The 24,674-nt window shown below is 41.8% G+C and overlaps 1 long non-coding RNA gene across 4 annotated transcripts in view; it reads right to left on the bottom strand.

Annotated features, from left to right (window-relative positions):
- The window catches only part of LOC116231633 (uncharacterized), a 61,549-nt gene that overhangs the window by 21,355 nt on the left and 15,520 nt on the right, over window positions 1–24,674 (bottom strand). The window contains exons 3-4 of one of the 4 annotated variants that reach the window (XR_016468844.1): window positions 5,668–6,150; window positions 3,920–4,024 (exon numbers count right to left, since the gene is read on the bottom strand). This is a non-coding gene — a long non-coding RNA (uncharacterized LOC116231633). The other 3 variants (XR_004167509.2, XR_016468845.1, XR_016468843.1) reach the window with 3 other exon arrangements.

Raw genomic sequence — 24,674 nt, 5'->3', positions numbered from 1 at the left:
AGCAAATTAGCGAGGGATTCAGTGTCACACCATGAATCAGGTAGAGGTTCATTCAGGAGGGCACTTATTTACAATTACGTCAGAGCAATTCTGTTAGGGCCAATTATTTGAAAGTTACTAAGCAGACAGGCGAGCAAACGCAGAGAAAGGCGGACATTTGGGTAGATCCTCTCTATTTAGCAAGAAGGATACAGAAAAGGCAGCAGCCTTTTCAATATAATAACATCACAGGGACAGGAAATGCATGCTGTTTTCCAGCACTGAATTTCTAATTCTGGCATCTTGCTTCCCTCAAACAGTTTTTGTCTTGTACGTAGCTGCACTAAAGCATTATTATCTTTTGAAAGCCTGGCTTGCAGCTTTTTGTGCTACAGCCGAACATGAGCAGCTTTTTGGCTTTGTAAGGAGCAGTATATTATTGCTCTGTCATCAGGGAAAATTGAGAAATTTCTTTAGCGACAGAGGAGTTGCAGAGGGAGAGAGGGAGGAAATACAGCTCTGTAGCTTGCTATGGGCTCTGCTGGTTTCATCAGTAACTGTACAGCTCTTATATAATATCTTTGGGTAATAGCCAGCTCAGCCTCACAGAAATGATGTGGTCAATTTTTTTTTTTTTTTTTTTTTTTTTAAACAGAAGAGGATTTGAATATAGCTGATAACTTTGGGTAACTGGAAGAAAAATAAAGACGGTGCACTTAAAGCTGCAGCTGGCATGCATTGCCTCTAAAGGGAATCTCTGAGAAAGTGACTTTGTCACTGATTCTTCTTTGGCTCCATATGGCAAAAGTATGATCAAATGCTATGATGGCTAAAACATAGCATACACAGCACACTTCATACAGCTTGGGGAGTCCCACCCATATCCAGCACAGAGACACAGCTTGCAGAGTTGAATAGGAATAAGTATTGTGTTGTACAGAACAGCAGCAGAATTGCAGGAAGCTTTACAGTATTACAGCCCTCCTGGTTAAAAACACAACCAAAGGAACCCACATCCTTGATCAGTGTAGTTACACTGGTACCACACTCCCCTCCTCACATTTCCCCCACTTAGGACAATACACCAGATGTATATCGGTCAGGCGAGCACCTTGTGGGAGTGCCTGTGACTTGACATGCCAAAGTATTTGGAAATTACTGGATAGCAGGAAACCTGATCTCAGTGTATGCCAGAGACAAAAATACCCCAGCATTGCATCATACCTGCAGTATTATTTATGGCTTGCATATTTACCTAGAGGGAAAAAGGAGGCTCTTCTACTGTGAATTATTAATATTATTATTTTTAACTTTAAAATATCCATTGTTCCAGTGAGTGCTGAAATCTCACTTGAGCTGCCCCTGTTGATGTTCTTCCCTGTTAAAACAGCTTTGGTGGGGTAACTGTCACTGTATCTGAAGGTGGTAACTCCCTTCACTGATCCGTTCAGGCAAACCAAGCATATGGCACTGTAATTTTGGGCTTATTGAGCAGATGACTGATTTGAATAGCTTGAAATCCGTCTCCAATAACTACAGTATCGGTATCAAATTATACTATTCCAGGATATACTGGATATAGATGCTTTCTTGGTCCCTTCAACTGCACCTTTGGCACAACCCAATGCACTTGCCATGGCATCATCTCCCATGCTTGGAGCTGTCATGCTGACATGCGAGTAGGGTGCAACGTCATCAGGGACTTTTCAATACCCAAACATATCAGCTGGCACCAGGAAGGAGAAAGGAAGTGGTGAAAAGTCATTCCTTCTGGTGGCATCGAACCTTGAGATTGCATCATGTGAACAAGAACAGCCTCACAAAACCCTTTGTGCCTGCCTGGGGATTTTGATTTCCATTTCTCGTTTATGAGCTGTAGCTGAATTTAGTTTCAAGCTACGACATTCCTCTCTCTTATTTGTTCCCATCTGTATTCTCGGTTCATCCCAAATTAGCCTATGGCCCAACCTAGACTGTAACAGTCAAGGACTCAGTTACGACTTGTGCTGCAATCAGCTCTGGGAACAAATGATTTCCGTTTTGTGGTGTTGATGGGAACTGTGCCCCTGAAAACTTGAATCCGGAGAAATCCAGACGGTCCAATCGCCTCACTGGGTGGGGGAAAGGAGCTGTGCTGGCAGAGCTGTTTCCATGCTGTTGTGTTGGACTATTGCAAGTGCAAATTTCTTTCTTTGTCCTTTAACCCAAGCTCACATACACGTTTTTGGTGGGTGGCATGTTTGGCTCCCACATTTATTGTTCCTCTGACTGACAGTTGGCAGAGGTTGGTGGGTGATTTTCATGACAAAAAGGCTTTTGTTTGGTACTCCTTTCCAACTAGCAGATGAGAAGCAAAGACACACAGCAATATCCAATGAACATAGCACAGCTCTTTCCAGGGATATTTTCTTTTTTATCTTTTTCTGTAACAAAAATAGCATTTTCACCAAAGTGTACACATTTCTGGAGAATGAATATATATATATATAAAACTGGTGTTACTCCTCCAGAATAAACGTAGATCTTTTTTTTTTTTTTTCCTATCTGCTGGGAAGACTATTCAGTTTGAATAGCTCTCCAATAGAATTTCAGAAAGAAAATGAACAGACTGAACTCAAGTCTCAGCTTCAGATTCCCCTAACAAGTGTAAGCAAATTCAGCTCAGGTATCAATCTTATGAATCTAAACAAAACCAACTTCCCCATCGTGCTATGAAATAGGTAACTACTACCTGCATTGTATAAAAGATTATTTAAATTTTCCTTGTAAGGAAAACTGTTTGCCTAAAGTCACAAGAATATTTTGGTAGAGGCGAGAATAAAATCCGATTTCTCGTCTTCCAGTCTGCCTTTCAGGCAGCTGCAACTAAGCAAGCACTCTGGGGATGGAGATATGCAAACTCCAGACCAAACTGGGAATAGGAGGGGAAGAGAGTTTGACATTGAGACAGGACAAATATTATCTTCTTTATGGGAACTCTACTGCTAAGTCTCCTTTCAGCAGATGCTGCAGCTCAAAGAAAAGCTGATCTTTGTTCCTTTACCTTGGAAGTCTGGGATCCCACAGACAAAACCTGTGCACCAGCACTTCCCAGCCCTTCACTGGCATCCCAGGAGAGTTCTCATCTGACACCAATAAATCCATCCATGCCAGATGGTTTTCAAATTTGTATCAGCAAATATTTAAGGTGCACAATTTCTTTTTAGGAACAGCAGCTCTCTACTACTTAAAGAAATGCCCCTTAGTGATGGGATAAAAGATGAACTCAGCAGAGGAGTCAAAGGAGCATGTGATTTGCTCTGGCACCTCACTTCATAAATCAGTTCAAGATTTTAACGGAGGAAAACGATTCTTTAGCACACTGAAATGCATTCAAGGGAAGCTTGATTCCGTCCTCCCAGCCCCGGGGGCTGGAGCCCATTGCTCCAGGCTTCAGGACACTGGGCAGTGCTGGCAGCACGCCTGGCTCTGTGCTCCTCCACCACCACAGCACCAGCTCCAGCCCACAGTCCTGCTTTGTACTGGGGTCCTTGCCGTGACACAGTCTGGAAGATATTTTTAAAATCTGCCTTCCTCTGAGCAAACCTACACAAAATGACTACCTGCCTGCTGACAGGAAGAGCAGATCAGCGATCCTCAATAATGCCGTGTTTGGGTGCATATTGTTATATTATTTGTCAGGGAACTGACTGGTACTGACAGCACTCTGTTTTTTCAAGAATTTGGGAGGGGTGCCGTGCTGTCAAGTGATTAATGAAGACCATCCAAGGCTCGCCTGCATTACCGCTGCTGAGCAGTGCCTCCACACACCGCCCTGGGCTGAGCTGCCCCGTTCTCCTGGGCGTTGTGAGAGCAGAGTAGAGACCGCCCTAATGCAAGGGATAATGCAATTAGCAGGGATACCCCCTGCCCTCCCACAGGGCCCAGCGTGGCCACTTACCTCCAGTCACTGTCAGTACAGCGGCTCGCTCAGGTTAGGTAAAAAAATCCACCTGTGATAACCTGTCTTCACTGGAGAAGCCCCAGAGCCCCTCCTACACAGCATCTGTAGGGAAAAAATAGATTCAGTTGCATTGGTCTCTGAGGATAAGTCTGTGGAAAAAAGCATGGGCCTGCTTAACTTAGCAGGCATTAATACTGACAAGAGTGCAGGGTTCATCAGTCAAGCTAATTTGTTGAATATTACCCTGCCATTGCTTATCTGGGATAATCTTTCCTGCTGGGAGAGCAGCAGCAGGCTCACTCACTTGATGCCTCTCTGCATGAGCTAGCTTTATCTCCCAGCCACTGCTCCGAAGGCACTGTAACATTTCTGTTAAAAAGCAGTCACAAAGAGGGAAAAAACTATACTGGGACCCTTTTTGTTTCTATTCCATGATGCACCAAGGAAGGCTTTTGTTGCCTGCGCTGTAACAGTTCAGTTCCATCAGCAGAATCAGCAGGCATCAAGGTGGGTGAAGCAGAGGGGTTGGGAGCAAAGTGGCTGTGAATCCTGTTTTTGATAGCTCTGATTTTCGTTTGTTTTCCCAATATGCACTTGGGAGAAGAAGTTGCGTGGGAGATATCTCTATGTCTTCCATCAGGAGCTGAGAAAACTTTTCCTCATTGATTCACTTGTGAAATTCTCCAGCAAAAACTGCCTGAAGCCTTTCAAAAACACGAACGTGCAATATTAAAAGAATTCAGAAATAACCTCCCCTTGACAAAGACTTCAACAAAGGCAGAGTAAATTATGAGAGCAGACTGCTTTAACAGGGCACCATTCATGGCAGCAGAGAAGGGGAAGGGCTGAGGGACCATGCATTCACTGAAGCATATGGTTACCAATTTGCTGGACATATGTTGTAATTCCCTACAGGGCACAGGAGGGCTTTTGGATTAAAGGGTGTAAATCATTGGTTATCAACATAGAATTAAGTTCTATTATAAATGTACAGACTCTAAATATATACCTTTTCCTCCCTGGAGATCTCTTCCCCTAGCTGTACTCAAAAACCACAAATCACAACGTGCATTGCTTTTAAGAAAGAAAATGATAATAACTGTTCACACAGAAATTTTTCCCTTTTGCTGCTTGCTTTTGTTGTGTGTTGGGAAGGAAAGAAAATGGGAGCGGGAGTGAGGAAGAAGAAAGATAGGAAAGTGTCTTGGGATGTTTTATCCCATAATTTCCACTGGGAGCCATTGATCACAGATGTGCTTTTACACCACAGCAGCACCTAATTATTTTTCAGGACTGTTGTAATACATGTTTAGGAATCTCTGAATAATAGAACCATATGGTAACATTGTCAGAAGGAGAAAATAGGAACCCAGTAGGCTGGGGGAGGGAGAATGCATTAAAAAGGGCTGGCTGTAAATAGAAAACAATTTGTCAAACAAAGAATGAGGAAAGGGCAGGAATGTGATTTTTTTTAAGATAAAAATTTTCTTCACATTCTTCAGAAAAGATTCCAAGAATCTTGTTCTTTGTTTCTCGGCCTTTTTGCTGGTCGTTCCCAGAACATCTGTCCTGTGAGACTGAATGCAGTGCTATTGCAAAAGTTTTGGAGGACGGAGGAGCTTTGCATCAGTGCCAGAGACGTGGCCATGAAAAGCACAGGGAGCACTGGATGTGCCATCAGTTGTGTGAGGTTAGAAAACACTTCTGGAGCAGGCAGCACCCTCAGAAGCACATCCATACAGGACCTGGTACTGCTCCTCCACAGACCTTCAGCAACACCATCATTCACGTTGCAATTGCCAGTTCCAACACTGCAGCCTTGCCTTTCCCCTGTAGGTGCAGGAAGGCACTTCTCTGCCATGATGCTGTACAGGAGATCCAAGTGTCTCCAGCTTTGCACCCATATTAGTGCAGACTTGAAGCTGGTTTCCTGAAGAAGGTAAGTCAGGACCCACTGAGGGGTCCAGCTGCCAGAGGCACGCTGAAAGAGAACTTCCTCTTGTGCCTGGAACATCTCATGGAGCTGTGCATGTAACTCTTAACATATACAGAAGGGTAAATCTGATATGTCCACGATGGTGCCAGCTCTATTTTGTGCTGTAATGATGGTTCATTGGGAACCTATGACCTTCTCTTGCTCCGCAGTCCCAGATGGACTACAAGATATCCCAAACATTCAAAATCTTCAAACTCTTGCTGGATGAGATTCTCAGAAAGAAGAGGAATGCCTAAGAAAAAGAAAAAAACACATTTGGCAGCAGGTGGAATCATGCTGAAACATTACCAAGGCTGAGCTCCATTTCCCTACCATTAGAGACATCCTTATTGCAAAGTGGGCAGGTCAGAGCTTAGCTTCAAAGGCAGCCTAGGCCCTAATCTGCCTAGCCAGGTGGATGAGAGAACACACACTACAAGCGTGTGAGAATTGGCATAATGGTTCTTTGTCTCAGTGGTTAAAGGATTTAGGGAAGTTTCCAAGATAAACCTACAACACAGCACCAAGCACAAAGGAGTCACACACATGCAAGAGGTTTTTTTGTTTTTTTTTTTTTAACCACTCGGTTTGGGGTTAAGTGACTCCACGTGGTACTCATGCACATGGGCACTGTGCTGCAGGAAACCCACCCAGCTGTAATCAAAGTATCAAAAGGTGACTGGAGCTGCACACAGCAGTGGAAGGAGCCTCTCTTGAACAAATGGATGCCACTACAGTGATCACAACGTGCCCAGCATGAGGCTGGGACAATGGTAATTGTGCAAAGTGCTCTTTATTCATCATCCTTTACTGAAGCTGTGTTCTTGATTGTGTCTTTCAAAAACACATCAGGGCCACTTCTTCCTGGTCCTCAGCAAGATGCAATTTTATCTCTCCTCCTGGAGAGAACATTTTAATCAACCTGCAAAGGACCAACACATTTAATTGGCCCAATGAGCTAATTTTAAATCTTCATTCCTAGCTTAAGATTCACTTCAAATTCACTTTATGAATAAGCAATATAAATGCAGTTAATTTTAGGTTCACATTTTTCCAAGGGGCCCAAAAATCCTCATTGCGGCTATGATCTCCTGTAGATGGAAACAACTAAGGTTGCAAATGAGAACAGTTAATCATCTGCCTAAAGCACCAGGTCTCTGGACCTCCCTCCAGAGGTCATTCATTGCAGCCACAGCTGACTGCAGGAACAAAATTGGAAACTGCTCCCCACACACAGAACCATAACATCACTGATGCGATGGAAAGGAGATGGAAATATGAGACCTTCATTCCTCCCTCACCTTAAAGAACAAGCAAACACACAAACAAAAACCACAAAGACAACAATGAAAAGCCAAGAGGACTAACGGACAGCTTCTGACAAAGCCAAAAGTGATTGCTCAGTCTATTCAAAAATAACTACAGATGACATTAAGATATGCTGCCGTCATCTTTTGCTTAAATAAGTAAGCTTCAAAGGAATAAGAATAAACTCTTAACACTTATTTTTTTTGTTTTCCTGTAGCTAGCTGTAAACTAGCTTGTCTGGGCACAGCTAATTACCTTCCTACACTCCAGGCTTGTTTGTTCTGCTAAGATTCAGCTTACAACTAGTAATTAAAGCATTGTAACATTTTGCATAGACCTGTCTTAATCTTGGCCCACATTAGACTGACCCTCTGCACTGCTTCAGGTGCTGGCTAAGAAAGGTAGTGACCATGACATGGCTAGCCTTAAACTTAATATTCAGATCTATTACCCTTCCAAGTACATTCTAGATTGATATTATCTTCTTATTTTTGCTTACTATTGCCAGATTCACCTCCTGGTCCCTTTCACCTCTCTTCAGCAATTATCATTTCATAGAATCATAGAATGGACTGGGTTGAAAAGGACCACAATCATCATCTAGTTTCAACCCCCTATGTGCAGGGTCGCCAACCACTAGACCAAGCTGCCCAGAGCCACATCCAGCCTGGCCTTGAATGCCCTGAGGGATGGGGCATCCATTTGCTGAATTTCTCTTTCTCACACTATGACTTCTGAATTATTCTCTTCTCAGATTTAGAGCCTCAACACTGTTTTCCCCTCAGGTTTTTCATCTAAATCATATTTGCATTGCCTTTTGTCAACACAGGTTGTCACAAAACCTCTCCTATCTTATCAGTTGTTTGCATTGTTGCTCAGGATAGAAGACGACCATTTAAAATTTCCAGCTCAGCACCAGAAGAGCTGGGCACATTGCTCAGGGGCCAACACGTTGCACAGGAAATACATTCCCTATAGACATTCTTAGATGGTAAACTGGAAGTTGCAGGCAACCAAATTCTGTTTTCTTAGTGATTCATGGAGGATTTGCATCTACAACAGACACCCCACATAACAATAATTACTTGCCTACATCCTTAACAAACCACACTACTGAGAAAAATTTCCCAGATGCATTTTACATGAAAAAGGTTCAAGTGATAGCTTCTGCTGTGTTTGTAAACCTGAGCTAGAGGCACTCCTTTGAGATTATAAGGAGTTTTAGATTTCCTAGCTTGTTTCAGCGTTGACTTATGGCTTACTCTTTTATGAGGAGTATCACAGCGAGTGCCAAAGATCTTTTCTGTAGAAATGTCTATATAAAAAGGAGTCATAGCACCCCATGAAATAGTATACATAATTAAAGTCTTGTTGCTTCAGACACAATGAAGTAATAACAATAATATAAGAACAAGACTGGAGATTGCAAATAGAAAAAAAAAATAATAGGCACTTCGTTTTATTTAAGTTTCACTATCTGCTTGCAAAGATAGCCCCTTCTCTAAATAGTGGATTGCTTTGAATTCCACAGCTGTAACACAGCCACCCTAGATAAAATTTAAGGCTTTCTGTATAGATAACAGTCATTCTTAATGATGGTGTGAATTTGAAAACACTAATTTCTTTAGCTCATGAAAGTGACAATTAATTCAGCCTGTGAAACAGTCTCCATGATGCTGAAGCTGGGCACTTCTACATGCTCCCTTGGAATGCTTGAAGCCCAACTGTCTCTGGACCAACTATCCAGCACCTGTTGTGTCCCAGTAAGACAGCCTGAGGCTGAGCTCTGAGAAAAGGCCATATAAAATACTGTATAAGAGAGCCATTTTCAGTCTGCTGTAATGCTAGTGGGTATGCAACAATGGATTCACATTTTGAATGTGTCAGCTCTGCTTAGCATCCTTTCATGTTTTCCTTTTTGTCACACTGTTGACTAACCTGACAGCTTAATACAGCACAAAGTGAGGCAACATGATTGAAGAGCTTGAGAAATATTTCACCAAATTCTTCATGATAGAAGTCATCCCAATCCAACTGCTTCCCCTCCCTCCTCTTTTTTATTGAGAAGAGGGTGTGAAGAAATGTGTTGCTCAAAACTGAAAAGCATCTTGAGAACAATTCATGTGCATCCCAGATTTCAGTCATTTGAAAGCTGACCTTTATTTTAGAAAGTTTCCAGCAGTGCCACAGACACGAGGGAGAAGGGCAGAGAGAAGCCAGGGCCTTTCCTATGCTGACAGCACGGGCCCCACCACTCCCCACTGGAGAATCCCCACAGATGACTCACAGATCAGCTTGTATCAATTCCAGTCTTAATTTTCTTCCCTCTCGATTTATTCTTACACAGCTCTCCCCCTAAAATAAAATTAGAGCTGGATCCTCCCCTTTCTTCATTTCCTCCCACTCTCTACTTCACATACAGCAATTAAAGCACGATGTCCTAAGACGACCACTTCATTTGTACTCAGTCATCCACATTTAGGGGCATCGGAAGAAAGACGTTGCTGCTATTCTCAGCTTTCAGCCATTTTCTCTGGCCCAGGTTATCCAATACCATGACTCTCCATTTTTCTTGTCTCATTACATGTTTTATATCCTGTGATACAAAGAACACTGGCTGCTGTGTGTGCTATGCTATACATGTTTTAAGTTCCCCTTGTTTTCTTAGCAGCAGGCCTCTTGCTGAGGAACTGTTAATCCTTCCAGCCCTAACGTCACAACTGAAATTGTCTTCTTCAGCCTCACTGGCATTCAGAAGTTTTGAGAAGGAAAGAGAGAAACCAGAATACAACTTATTTAGCACTACCACCAAGATGTACTTCAAAACTGCAGAAACGTTCACAAACTCATACACCAAAACCTAGCTTTGTTCCCCCAAAACATCATCCTTTCTTTAGCTGGACTTCCTTCATAATCATTGGTTAATGTGCTACATTCCCACTCAGTGCTCTTATGCACACATTTTTGTACCTGTGTGACTTCAGTTAGCGGCCAAAAATAGAGCAGCTTCTGTATAAAATTTTAGCTTTAGAGCTTTAAGAAGGTGCTTATATTCCAGAATGAAATTTACTGATATAAAGACCTCTCATGCAATTGCATCTGCTATCAAAAAGATTACACCATACAAACTATGCCCACACGTACATGTACAGCTACATTGGCACAGACCCAGCGTGTGTAGATCAGGCACAAATTTATGGCACTCTGCTTCCCAATTTCCCACTCCACTGCAATGCAGACTTCGTGCTCTTATGACTCAGGAAGGAGATGCATTGCTCCCACTAATACTTCTTGTGGAGAGGACTTTCACAGTTCTGGATGTCACATCCATAGGTGTAATACTGGAAGAATTTGTGATGAAAATCCAGAGAAAACTTGATGACCTACAAAGCAAGCCTAAAGGCATCACTCCTTCTTATCACCACATCTCTCTGGCCTACAACTCTGAGGAGACAAATTGTAGGCTAACATCATTTATTTATCCCGCGAGCTGCAGCATCCCAAAGCTAGGGGTGACAAGAGGGAAAAGCATTGGTGACACACAGGGCACAGATGATGGCTGCAGACCCAATTAGAGCAGGTCTGAGATGGGTTTGTGACTTGTCTCACACAGCTCATGGTTTCAGGTTGAGCTAAGGTTTCAGTCAAACTTCCGCGCTGTGCTCCAGCCCTGGGGAACTGCTTGCTGGTTTGGAAATCTGGGAGCAAGAGAAACATCAGCCATTGGAGTCAGGTCAGGAATATAGATTGATGCAGCTAGACAAGGGGACTGATCCAAGACAGATCTTGTTTCAGAATGGGAAAGACATAGGGAAGCAGCTTTGCTTGGCGGCAGGTGATGTAATGTCTCTTGAAAGTAAGACGGACAGACAGCTCTGATGAATCCTCTCTCTGTCACAAGAACAAGAGCTGGGGATGGAGGACATCACACAAATGTGGGAAAAAGCAGAACAGAGGGAGGAAGGAACAAGCAGACGGGGAGGAGGAGGTGCTGAAAAACGGCAGGGAACAGCTCTTTCTGGGAGAGAGTAGAAAGGATTTTGCATTGAGAAAAGCTGTCGCCAGTTATTTTTGTACAGATTTTAAAGTTCACCGAACCCAGCTCTGGAAGTTGCATGTTGTGTTTTTGGCTGGCAATATCAATGTACCATATGGAGAAGCCTCAGTTTGAGCTTTACAATATTGTTTGGATTTGATACTGACGTATTTTCATTAGCACATCCACCTTGAATTGTATGTTCTTTTCTTTTAATGGATGAAATAAACCCATGAAACAAAGAAGCACAACCTAGAAACAACAAAAGAATTGCAGAAGGAAACTCTTGTGGAATTAAACCTGAAATTCGTTGACTTTAGCATCCTGTCACTGACAGCATCTACCCGATATGGTAGATCCCAGACAAGAGGAAGAAGCAAGAAATACTATGCTACGGTAGATACTATAGATGCTGTTTCTCCATCTGTTTATCCCATTACTATTGGACTGCTTCCCTGTTTAAGGGATTTGCTGAACTACTGGAGCAAAGAGTCTAAAGATAGCGCTTATATTAATTAATATAATAAGAACTGTAAGGCAACAGCTCCCACCTTCTACTCTCCGAGAAGATCCTTAGTAGAAAATAATCTAGAAAAAAAATTTGGAATGGATGAACATATGGAGGCTGAAAGAAGTTAAATATATGGAGAACAGTATGAACCCGAGTTCTCAAACACGGAATTTGGCTTCATAGGCTTAGCTTTAGAAATCTCTCCTTGTAAAGCTTTTCTCTTGTTATGTTTTACTCTCCTGCAGAAATTTTGACAAATTTTCTTTGAAAAGTGTTGGGACTTTGTCACTCAGGACACTGATTATACACATGCTGATCTGATCAGAGTGCCTTTCGTCGGCTCCTGGAGAGCTGCTTTAAGGGAAGGAGAGCCACAGTGCCTTTCAGGTCAGCTCAGACAATGTCTGAATGGAGCGAAGAGCAGGAGGAGTCAGAGCAGGGCCACAAGTCTTCAGTCATGGGAACCACTGTCAAGAGAGAGGGCACCTTACTTTTCAGGCCTAGCATGCAGTAAGGATGACCATAATTAAACAGATCATTGTTGGGGGAAACATGAGGGTCCCAAGAAGCATCCTCTGAGCTGCACTGAGGAGCTACAGGACAGTAGGGGAAGCCTAGGAAGACCCTCTTCATCAGGGCAGTACTAACATTTGGCTTTCTGAACTGACTGCATTTAGCAGAACTGTTCAGCCAGCCTCTGTCCCTGCATGACACTTCTCGCTACAGCCTACATTTTAATAAACTGTACTTTCCTCTGCTAAATACCACCAGCAGCACGAGATCAAGCAGTAGTAAGAGGTCCTCCCACGCATCTCTTCCCCCTTCTTGCAGCCTGTGCTGCACTAAACCACATATTTGCATTTTCAGAGACTGCTTGCCTGAAATGTAATTGAAGACATACAGATCATCTGTTTACAGTAACAAATTACAGTAATTTCACTGTGACTTTCATAACAATTTTACTTCTAAATATGTCTATTTTTCATATGCAGTTAAAACATGAGCAAGAAGATGGTGAGATGATCAGAAAGCCTGCAAAGATAAAGAAGGAAGACCGAAGTAATCTCTGCTATGTATATAAGAAAAGTGGTACTGAGTGATATACCTGTCTAAGCAGTGTGGATCACACTGTGCAAGAGAGCCTGATAGCAGTGATCTTGCTCTAAAACCTCTCGAGCATCCCTCTAGCAGTGATGTCCATACTCCATTTCCTTGGCATTTCCAGCTACTTGTTTGTCATTCCACAAAATCAATTCAACTCCTAGGTAGCATTGAAACCACACAACACAAATTCAAATTGCACTGCTGCCTGACATCTTGGCTGCCTGTAGACATCCACTAAAGGGAAAAGCTCAATTGCATTCCATATTTTCAAGCTTTTCCTGTACAAGTGGGGAAAAAAAGGAAAGAGAAACAGCGTAGACTCATGTTTATTTGCACTGACTGTTGCAATTAAAAACTGAAACCATGATTTGGAAAACAATCAAAAAGAAATGCCACTTTTGATGAGATCACTTACATTGACTATAGTAGACATGACTGATATTCCACCAGCCTGCCTACTTGCTGCTTCATTCATGACTCTCTGTAGTGCCTCTGGAAACAATTTTCCACCTCTGCTTGTTCTGGAGCTGGAGCAGTGTGAGAGAGACAAAAAGCTGCTGCTGCACCACCACTGTACAGTCATTTCTATTTGTCAGAGCATTTGTGCAACATTTACCCAGCTCTGCCATCTCACAATCTTTAGAAGTAATTACCATCACAGGCACCACTGAGCTGGGAAGTCATATCACTCCCATCACAGAGTACACTGAACTGCTGGGTGACCAGCCAATGTCCCCAGTGACAGTGCAGGGCATGGAACTCAGGTTTTCCAAGTCAAGGCTTGGTGCTGTGCCACTCTTAGATCAGTTAAGCTGAACTCCGTTCCATTTTCTCTAATGCTTTCAGTATATCCACCAATTTGTTCTCACTTTTAAAGGAAACTAAAACTTATCTGCACAAAGAAAACCTTTTCTCCATTAGAAATCACAGCCATGTATGTTAAATCTTGAAAATATTAAAGCCATTCTGGGACTCAAATTCTCCTCAAGTTTCACTAAACGCTTGCATCTCTTCATTCAGTTCTCCCACAGAATATCTAATTTTCTGGACAGAGACAACCTGAGTACCAGACAAATTCAAATATACAAATTAAATTCATAAAACTTACAATTGTGTGTAGGTCTAATATGTAATCATTATCTGCAATGGCAACTTCATTTTTAGAGGAACAATAGGAGTGTCAGTTTCATTCAATAAGTATGGCTGTCCTCTCTGAAACCCAGCTCTCTGCAAAGCCCCAACCCAATAAGGCAAAGGAAATCTATTTCAGAGGGGCCAATACCATTTCCTATTTGCATTAATGACTGAAATCACATTCACAGAAATGACGTCTTCCTCTTTGTGTGAAGATGAGAAAGTGAGATTTCTCCACTCTCTTCAACAGTCAACTATGAAAGAGAAGAAAAAGTGTAGAACAGCTTGAAGCTCTTAAATACAGGCCCTAGTAGAAGTCTTATTAGCAGATAATACTGTTGTTAGCAAAATTCTTTACTTTCATCGCCGAAGAAAGCACTGGTGAAATTACACAGATTAATAGGATATAGGAAGAAGTCCATTGAAGAAGTCCAGTTCTTTTCACAAAGCTGTTGATCACTGGGTGACAGCCAGAATACATAGCCAGTACATGGTTGAACTCATAAGCATCCTCCCTGGGCATAACTGACTGCCTCAGGATGTGAAATGTACTTACTGACAAGAATTCTTGCAGCTATAACAAACTGCAAAAACTTTCTTTATAAAAGAGGGAATAACCTGACAGGACAGAAAGCAACGTCTTATGGGTAGATAACAATTCTGGAGGAAGGCTGCTGAATTCTGATACCCAACTTATAAAGATATGACTTCACATCTTCCCCTCATGAAGGAGCAGGTTGTATTCAGGTGTGATGTAAACACCAAAGAGCTAACAAAAGTCTGGTGTTGTCCCATTTATAGGGAAGATGAACTGACTCAGGAGAAATTCAGTTCAGCAAAAGAAGAAAGTAGTCTCATGAACTCAGCTTTATCCCTTCAGCTTGACAGATTTGAGTTATGTTTTTGAAGCATTTTTCCTTCCTGTATCTGGCCTGGTCAGAAACAAATGCCAGCTGTCTCCATTCATCAGCTTGCTTGCTTGGATAGCTGAGCATTAGCTTATAACACTGTCACTTTGTGCAAAACATCTTCATGTTTCAGACATGCAATAGCCACTGCATTCAAGTTCAAGGCATGAACTTATTTATACCAGATTTCAAACACTCCTCACTCTCAGGTATGGTGTTGCAAAGAGTGTGTCAATACACACAATAGATTAAAAGAGGCATTGTTCTGCCAAAATTAGTCCCCAGATTCTCATTTGATCCTCATTTACTTTAGAAGCTGCTCAGGTGTTAAGACAGCATTGAATACAAATGTTGTCTATAGACAGTGATGCCTTGTCTGCTAGAACGACAATGCCCATAACAGCCATGGAAAGCAAGAGGCTGGGAATTGTGTATTTCCTCAGCTGTATTTTTACCATTATCACCTACATGTGTTCCAGTTCCCTATTTCATACCTATCCATATGATGTTTATGTAAGTATGCGAGCTGGTGGTAAGCTCTGCTACTGCATATTGCAGTTGAAATTATAGATCCCCCTGCAACAAATAAAGGTAGATAAATCCTTAAGATGAGCCAGCATCCTGACAGAACCAGCAAATTGTTCTGTTTTTGTAGCATACCTTTAAAGGCAGCACAGCTCCAGTCCACCCAACAGTGCATTAGCAAGATACTACATAACACAACAGATGTAGGCGTGCGAGGGAAGCAAAGTCATCGCTACACAAAGCATTTTGTAGATTTGAGGATGCTTTTCTAAGCATTTGTAGTATCATTTGCCTCAAAGCCTGTTTAAACCCTTACATTCAGAGCTCTGTTCAACAGAGCATTTTAAGCTACTTGAGAAAAAAAATAATTACAGCATCATGAATACTTCAGTAAAGAAAGCTAAGTGAATTCCGTGCAAGTGAAAGGAAGCAAAACTGACTGACATCCCCATGAGCTGAATTCTGTTATACTCACAAAACAGTCCAAGGGCAAACACAAAGCCAGTTTTCCTCCTACACTAAGTATGTTAACCTGAGGAACCTTCCGGGAAAGTCGAGAAAGAATGCATCCATTCATTCATTGATTTATTCATTTTCTGCCCTAAGACAACCAGCTAAGGAAATATGGCTGGGGAAGAAAGAAACATAAGAACTTTGTACGAGGCAGAACCCTGCCTATTTACAGCCTTGATAAAGGCCACTATGTGATTCTAGATGATCTTTAAACCAAAACAAAAGCCAAAACAAACAAGCAAACATAACCAACAGCAGGCATTCAAAAATCAGGCTCTCTGTAGCAAGGAAGGGATGTGCACAGCTATCTCTCCTGCCCTTAGATGCTTCCCTCAAGGAGAGAGAAGGGGGTACAGCAAAGAAACTTACTGCTGGAGTCACATGAACCTTTTCAGTAGCAGGAGCACTTCACTCTCCAGATACATTAGGAGGAAAGTGACATTTATAGCTCTATTGAAAACAGAAAAAAAGAAAAGCAATGAAGAGACCAGTTGCGTCCCTTGCTTTCCTTCCTCTCTCGCCTCCTCCTAGCTCATATACTGTCCGGGAAGAAAGATTTGACTCCCCTTTGACTTTTCAGAACAGCTGGCTTGCCTCTAACAAATGAGACACCAGAAAAGGAAGGTTAGGAGTGATTGAGCTGCAAAAGAGACCCAGCTGACCTCAGGCTATCCTAAGGCCTCCCCTCTATTAGAAAAACCTGACAGTTCCCAAGGAACAAAGTGGAGGCATTTCCTCACTAAAGTTCAGGGAAATCTCTGTTTTTCAAGCAACTGCTAATAGTTCTCATCATGGCTCAAATCCCGCTCTTGTTTTTGTTTGGGGAAACCAGGACCAAACCCTATCATTGCTGTCTTTGCTATTACACCACTGACAGCTGCTGTGAGCCTTACATATGAGAGACTATGATTTTAGGTAGGAATTTTAAAGTAGTTGTGTCTAACAACCATATTTTTTCATTTCTTTAGAGATGCATCATTTGAAGATATTTAACCAATCTTAGGTTTCTTTCTTCTAACGAAATTGAAGCAAGAATTCCACATCATTACAAGAGCTGATGCATTTCAAACCAGATGCATAAAAAAAACACTCTCATGTTAAATGTTGTGATCAGCTGGGAGAGCTGATGCACTCTGCGTGGCCAAGGAATTCTGTCAGTGTGAATGCAAATACCGATGGCAAGCTATCCGTGTTGTTATCCCACATTAGTGGTAGTGCAAAATGAGAACTATGGAAAATGCCAGGGCAAGCAGAGAGATGCTGTGTTCGTTAAGTGTTGCAGATGATAACTAAAACCCATCAGACAGCAAAGTGCTGTGCATTTTCCTTAAGCAACTCAACTCAAATAGCAAATGTGGAACACTACAGGAATGGTACATTCCTCAAATCGTTTCCTAGATGCTGGCCTCAGTTAAGAGCTGCAGACCAAAATCTACTAATGAATGAGCATGTTGGCCTTTGATGCTCCATGCTCAGTGTCAGAAGTGGCATAGGGTCAGAAATGTTGTCCAACAGACTGCACAACAGAGGGTGATGTTTTGATTATTATTGATAGTAGGTTTTTTTTTTGTTTTTTGGTTTTTTTTTGGTAAGAGCCCTTTAGTTTCTTGAGATTTTACCCAGAACCTATAGGCTGCTCAGAGGAGTTGCTATTTAAAATGCCTCATCATGAAGCTCTCTACTGTCTCTGCATCCAAGTGGAGTGGAAATCTCCTAGTAATGACAACTTGGACATCATTGCATGAAGTCATTGAACTCTGTACCTGGCTCTTATTAGAAGTGAGCTTGAAGTGGCGAATGTCCTCGTGCTGCTATAAAATGGCAGATAATCAGCTGCAAGATTTAAGCCCTGTCTCATGTTTCCAGCAGATGTGTGGAAGGACCTTAGAGAGTTAAGTGGTGGTAGTCTTTAGTCCAAGCATGTACTGCCATAACATGGCATGAAATTGTTATCTAGGAATGACTTAATCTGTGACCTGAAAAGTATCTCCCTCCCCAGGAGAGTGAAGTATGCTGTCCAATCAAAGGCTGTCACTCACAAACCAAGTGCAATTAGCCAGAGACGTGTTGCTAGATAGCAACTATAATGAACCCCAAGCAGAGACACACCTTCCCTGGCAGGCTGCTATTTGGGCTTGGAAAACAGTTTCAGAATAAATAAAACAAAAACAGAAGCCATCGCATTAGCTGCTGATTTTTCACCTCCTACTCAAACACTCCATGCAGATCCATGCTGGGCTCTGTCAAAAGCAAGTAATTACTCTCAATCAGAGATATTTGGCATGGAGGGAGCGACTCAGTGCATTCCTTGGGGTGGGTGGGTATTTTTATACTAATTCAGATAATGGAACTGCCTTGCTGAGTGGGAGAGGACTACTCATTTCCAAGACTACCTCCCAGCCCCCTTTCACTCCATTCCCTGATTTTTAACATACTCCCACTGCTTTATGACTGGTGCATTACACATAACCAGCTCCTGAGCTGACTGCTTCTGGGTAATAGGAGAGAATTGCTCACATTCCAATGTTGGGTGAGTTGATTTTTTTTTTTTTTTTTTGGTATTGTATATAACAACACATACATTACACTGCAACATATTACATATAACATATATTACAGTAAACCACAATTTTTTCCCCTACCTCCTCTCCAGTTGCACAATTCAGCAAGGTGGCTGAGAATGCAGGAACAAACAAATCAGATTACTCTCTGCAGCAGAAGGAAGATCTGGCCAACTTGCCCAGCTGCTCCCAGAAGGTACCAAACTAGAGCCCAGTTATCTCAGCAGAAGCCAAGCCAGGACAACTGATGTCTGACTGCCTGCAAGGCCTCCAAGCTGATATCCTGGGTTCACAGCTTGTTTGGACACGAGCTAACTTCTTCCTATTTGCTTAAGCTGGAATCTGAATTTCTGGCCCCTTTCACTTCTTGTCAGATGATAATGTGAGTCAAGGGAAAGCCTGTGCTGTCATGCTAAGACCACTCCAGCTACGTTCCTGACATACCATCAGTACAGGCAGCTTATTCCACAGGACAGCCAAGACCCTTCCCACTTCCAGCTACCCCAAAACCTGCAGGGATCCATTAAGCTGTGTCTAAACTGATATTTTATCTCCACTGTTATGCAAGACTTTCGTGGTGTTTGTAAAAAGCTTTTTTGCTAATAAAATACTAAAAAATAGTGTTGCACAAAGTAAATTTATTTGCTGGTAAGTTACTTTTGTAATCACGTGAGTACAACCCAAGAAAAAATGTCCAAGTAATACTTCAGCATCAGGTACTGATAAGATGCTCCCCTACTAAGCACACTGAGAGAATTATGCCACGCTATCATTGCTAGCCTCATTGCCTGCATGGCACAGAGATGCTTGTTGGAAGATCATTTGCAAGATTTTTTTTAAATTTTTTTTTTTTTTTTTTTTTACTTTAACCCAGGGGTTTCTTTCTCCTCCACTTTCAAGAACAAACTCTCCAGAAGAGAATTAAAGATTTATTTATCCCAGATTGTTGAAGGATAGTATTAGCAAAATCTCCTGGCATTATCAGGGCTGCACAACTGGCAGCTGAGGATGGCTGTGCCATCCAAGGCAAGATGTTCTCAGGGGCCATTTCTGACAGTGCACTGCAGTATGACAAGCTGTAGCACAGCAGAGGTTTTGTAGCATATGTTCCTTGCCAGCATAATATTGCCCACCACACAACTGCAGAAGAGCAAATAAATCAGAGGCATATCCAAATCTGAGAGTTCAATGGGGAAACACTGCCAGCAAACTTCCCCTACGGGATACATTATGTAGTCTTCAGATACATCATCTCTAGAAGTAGACAGCTGGAAGACAAAGAGGAGATCTATAAGCCTTTGAGATGCTACACTATACAAATCTGTGATGTTCAACACTTGCTATCATTCCTACCACTGTGTTTTCTCCCCTGTTATGAATCAGAGTATCTTTCTCTGATACAGGGTGTACACCAAGCAGGTAGGATAGCTGGCCAAAGGAAGCAAATCTTAGCTCTGTGCAATTAATTCTACAGTAAGGGTGATTAGTTACATTCTTGCTCTTATCATTTCAAACAATGACAAAGAAAGGCAGCACCATCCTACCACTGGAAGTTTATTTAGGTTAAGACAGGTGAGCCTTAAGGACAAGCTGGTATTTGAACTTAATCCAGGATAAAGAAATGACTGCTGTGATTTACCAACTTTGAAGATTTGCTTTCCACATAAAAGAAGTTAAACTGAAGGAGGTACAATTTTTCTAAAATCAGCAAGGACATGCCTTAAATTTATTTAGGAATATTGTGCAGGTAAGTCCTCAGATTTTCAGAAAGAAATACAATTATTTGCTACAAAAAAGAGAGGAACAGTTATTTCTGAGGTAGCCTGCTGAATGAAGCATGCAAGACCAGGGAAACAGGAAGGAAATACAGTGGTGAAAGATAAAAGGGTTTAAATTGAGGTATGCATTAGGAAACAAAAATTACTCACTTCTCTCAAACGAAGCTATGCTGAGTTTTTCTCTGTTATATATATTTGGGCTTCCAATCCAGTCAGACCTACATTAGCATCACAACACTGAGTCACTCGGCTGACTGACGCAGACATATGGAGCTCTCCAGCTGAAGAACTTCACCTTTTCTATATGAACAACAGAAACAGGGAGTCTTCCTTTTTGTCTTTTCTTTATTAAATTCTGTGTGTGGTTTTTTTGCTTGTTTTGCTTGCTTATATTTTTAAACACATTCCTCCTCTTAGTAGTATCATCTTTAAAACAGTGTTGTAGTCTAAGCGTTATAACTTAGAATCTCAGTTATCTTCTTGGACAACAACCAACCAGGAACCTGAAAACAAATGTTACCTTCTGTGAAAGCCTGGTTCATCTGAAGTTTAATGCTTTTTTTTTCCCCACACAACTTCCCATGAAGTAGCAGACCGTCCCATAACAGTGGCTATGGGAAAAGCTGCTGCGCAAGTACTGCAATGCCCAGTCAGTGCACATCAGTCTTGTGTATCTTACCACAGATTAACCAGCCATTTGTCTCTTAAGTCACTATTAATAAGCAAGGAGTAGCCCTTTGTCATCCAAGCAGATCAGAGCACTTTACCATTGAAGTCACTTGCCCATAAATCTAGAGTTTATCGCAAGCAACTTCTGACGTGCATGCAGAGGAGTGAGAGAGGAACTTGGTGAGCAGCAGGCAGAGTGAGTGTACAGATGCATGCTATGCTCTGGACCAAATGTGCAGATCACACAGAGATTCAGCACAGTTAATGACATCTTCCCTTGCCAGTATTAAGGTTCCATAAAGTGATGAATCATTCTGCCATCTGCAAATAGCAGGTCCTCCCCCGTCACCCACCCCACACAGGACAAGGAAAAGGGAAGTTTGAAAACAACTTTCAGCTCTTCTCATTTGTCTGTATGAGCTGCTTCATTGCCTTCTTTGGTGATACCATTGGTAGTCTTTTCAGTTTTCTCTCAATAGGATTTCATAACTGTGTAACATAACACACCGAGACCAGCAGGTTTCAAAACTGCACAAACACCGACATTAAAAATGACAACCAAAATTGACACCTTTGCAGACAGCTGCATAGACAAATAGATGGTTTCATGTTCACTGCTATTAAGCAAAGCAGCATTCATTTCAGAGCCCAAACTGAATACGAAATATCACAAGAAAGCCTTAAGTTGGAAGCCTAGCAAATGAAACTGAACCTAGCTACTTGCTAAGATCTTGATTGTGTTGCAACTTCCAGAGACCATGGAGAGCCGACAGGTCAGCTGCAAAGAGCAGTTTCATTTACAGGTCAGTGCCTGCCACATAAGTGGTACTTGGTGGCTGGAGCTCTAAGGCGATATCAAAGCATAGACAAACAAGGAGCTCGTGCCACCTGTCTCCACAGCTGCCTGTTGATAAACGTGTGCCAGGAACTGCTTCTCTTCCTTGTTCCAAGCAGGCCAATGACTCAGTCATTGGGATGACCAAAACCAGGACCGTTACAGCAGTGAGTTACTGCTTAAAAGCTGCTGTGAATGTGGTTCCCCAAGAACTTCCGTAGTAGCAGTCCACATTCCACATCATTCCCATCAGGGAGCTGGCATGGCTGTTGGACACCCACACTGGCAACCAGAATGGGCAACTTGATCCAGATGCAAAAAAAATAAGTTAACTTTTGCTGTGCTAGCAGCATGGGGAACCCAGCATGGAAGTTGGTTAAGATGATTTCAGCAGCACTGCCATAAAAAGCGAAACCACAGCCAAATGATCTGTTTTAACAGTTCCTTTTTTTTTTTGTTTCAAGCTTGTTTTGAAAGCTGCAATTTAAACTCCATGTTAGATAGTATATCCTCCCTTACCTTTTTTTTTTTTTTTTTTTGAATACTCATCTGGCTTCCAGATCAAAATGAGACCACTGATGGTCTTTAAATCTTCAGATTAGTTTAGGGGAAAAGAAAAAAAAAGGAAGAAAAAAGCATTTCAGACAGGCTAACAGGCTTTCACTGCTGAATTCAGACTTACAACAGCCCATAGCAAAATCTTTCCCCTTGAGTTATCTAAAACCTAAGGCTGCTCCCTCTCTACGGTTTTCAAGAATAAAGGGTTTGGTCAGAAAACACCTTCTCACCATGGTTATTCAAGCTCCAACTTCTAAACTTCTATCAAGATAAATAAGAGTATCACAGTGCTCAACACCTACTGATCTAGTCATCCCTCCTAAATCCCACATTTAGGTAAAGTAAGAATTGAAACAGGAGAGTGGGGCTCATGTTGCCATTACCAATTTCAAGGGCCTCACACTGAACTGAACATGACACATACAAATGTCTTCCTTGAGCACCTGGAAGATCATTTCTAGCTCAAGAATGACTTTATCAGATTTGGTACTTGTGAAACTAACTTTGTTTTTCTGTGTAGAAAAATATCTGAAGAGACAACAAATTGTACATACTATTCAGCTAATGTGCAAATTTATCCATCTGTCATTATGGCATGAAGGTTCTCTTCTTCACTTTGCATCATAAAGAGCACATTTCTGTTTTGTTTTGGTTTGGTTTTGGCTTTAAGCAGAGCATCATTAAGTGCTTTGCCAAGAAAACTGATTAAGATACCATTTTAACTTGTATGTTTTTCTAAAACAAATATTCAATTGGCAGCTTCAAGTGGATTAGAAATGAACACCTTTAACAATTTAAAAAATCAAAGAAGTAAACCAGTGTTACCCTGCAAGAAGAAAACAATTACCAATTCATTAAGACTAGTTGGATACATCACCATCCAACAAAGTGCTCAAAGACATGCAGATTGTCACAGCTGTCTTAAGCAGCAATTAAAAAGAATTATTCAGAAGTACTATCCACTTACAGGCTTAAGTTATTCGGGTTCTTCCACTATTTTCAAGTGAGACAGCAATGCCGTGGCAGCCCCCTGAGAGATCCTGCATGTCCACAGGAGGTGGAATGATGACTGCACCCTCTGGCAGAAAGCTCCCCCAAACCATCAGGGCCATAGCAGAGAGCTGTGCTCAGAGAGAAGCAACAAACTGAAACTTTATTAAACTCTCCAGGAAGGAAACTGAAGTTTCCTCCCCCCTTCTCTCCTTGTTTCCTCTCCTGCTTTTCTAAGATTCCACAAATAATGTATTAGTACCATATTCAGTGATTTAAGTTCCTTTTCTTCTGTATTTCATGGTCAAGAGTTTTTTTTCTGTTTTATTCCTAGCCATCAACGTTCAAATTTCAAGTGTGTTATTTAAGAACAGCTAGTCAAACAACTTGGATGACGCTGTCTCTACTTCTGATGGAATGAGCACTGCATTTTATGGTAGTCATCTCTGAAGCAGCATCCATGTCATCCACATGCCACTGACATCAGCTTTTCATATGATTTCTTCCTTCCCTTCCCTGCCATGTCCTCAGTAACCTACAGCTTCTATGCTCTCTCTTCCCATCATATATGATTTCTTCCCCATAGTCATAACAACAGACGTAGGAGTTGGGGCAGAAGTGAATGAACATCCCTCTCTTCTCTCTGCAAGTCAGTACTTTCCCCAGGTCACTATTTTGTTAACTGCACAGCAGTTAAGCTAATGCCTCAGTATTAGACTCATGGGATATCAGTTACATAGGGGGAAGAGGATATGAGTACCAGCAGGAAACATTAATGTGGCATGTTTAAAGCAAGTCTTTCTGTTCTTTTGCATCAGGTATGTGTTAGTAATCAAACAAGATTTCTTACTTAAGAAGAAAAAGAACTGGAAAAAAACCACATTTTCAAGTAACTGTAGAAAACACTGTGGGGAGCAAATAAACAACTTTCTTTGCAAGCATACGTGGCAGCTCTCCCTCTGGGAAAAGTTTTATTTTTCTCTTCATGATTTATCCACAACTCAAACCTCCACATACTCCCCACCCTCCAGTGGCTGTCAGTTCACATGGAGTTTTGAGACGTGACTGTCACTGATGCATTTCATGAGGAGACTTTATAATGTCACCTTAATTTTCCACTCTGACCAATTCTCTCCCCCTTAGACTTCCCACAGAGTGAGAATCTGTAAGAAACAAAGAGGAGTCAGTCACCTAACTTCATATTTCAAGTGAGTGGCTGCAGCCTGAGCTGAATCAGAGCCTTTGAAATTGAGTCATTTTGTCTAGTTCACTCTAATGTGATAAGCTAGATGGGATAGAAATTCTATATATTATTAACATGGAATTATTTCAAAACATGGAGTTAAG

The sequence above is a fragment of the Phasianus colchicus genome, chromosome 8, assembly GCF_987193195.1.
Source record: "Phasianus colchicus chromosome 8, bPhaCol1.hap1.1, whole genome shotgun sequence".
Taxonomy (NCBI): Eukaryota; Metazoa; Chordata; class Aves; order Galliformes; family Phasianidae; genus Phasianus; species Phasianus colchicus.
Note: the sequence above shows the minus strand (reverse complement) of the source record. Positions and strands in the feature narration are given on the sequence as shown.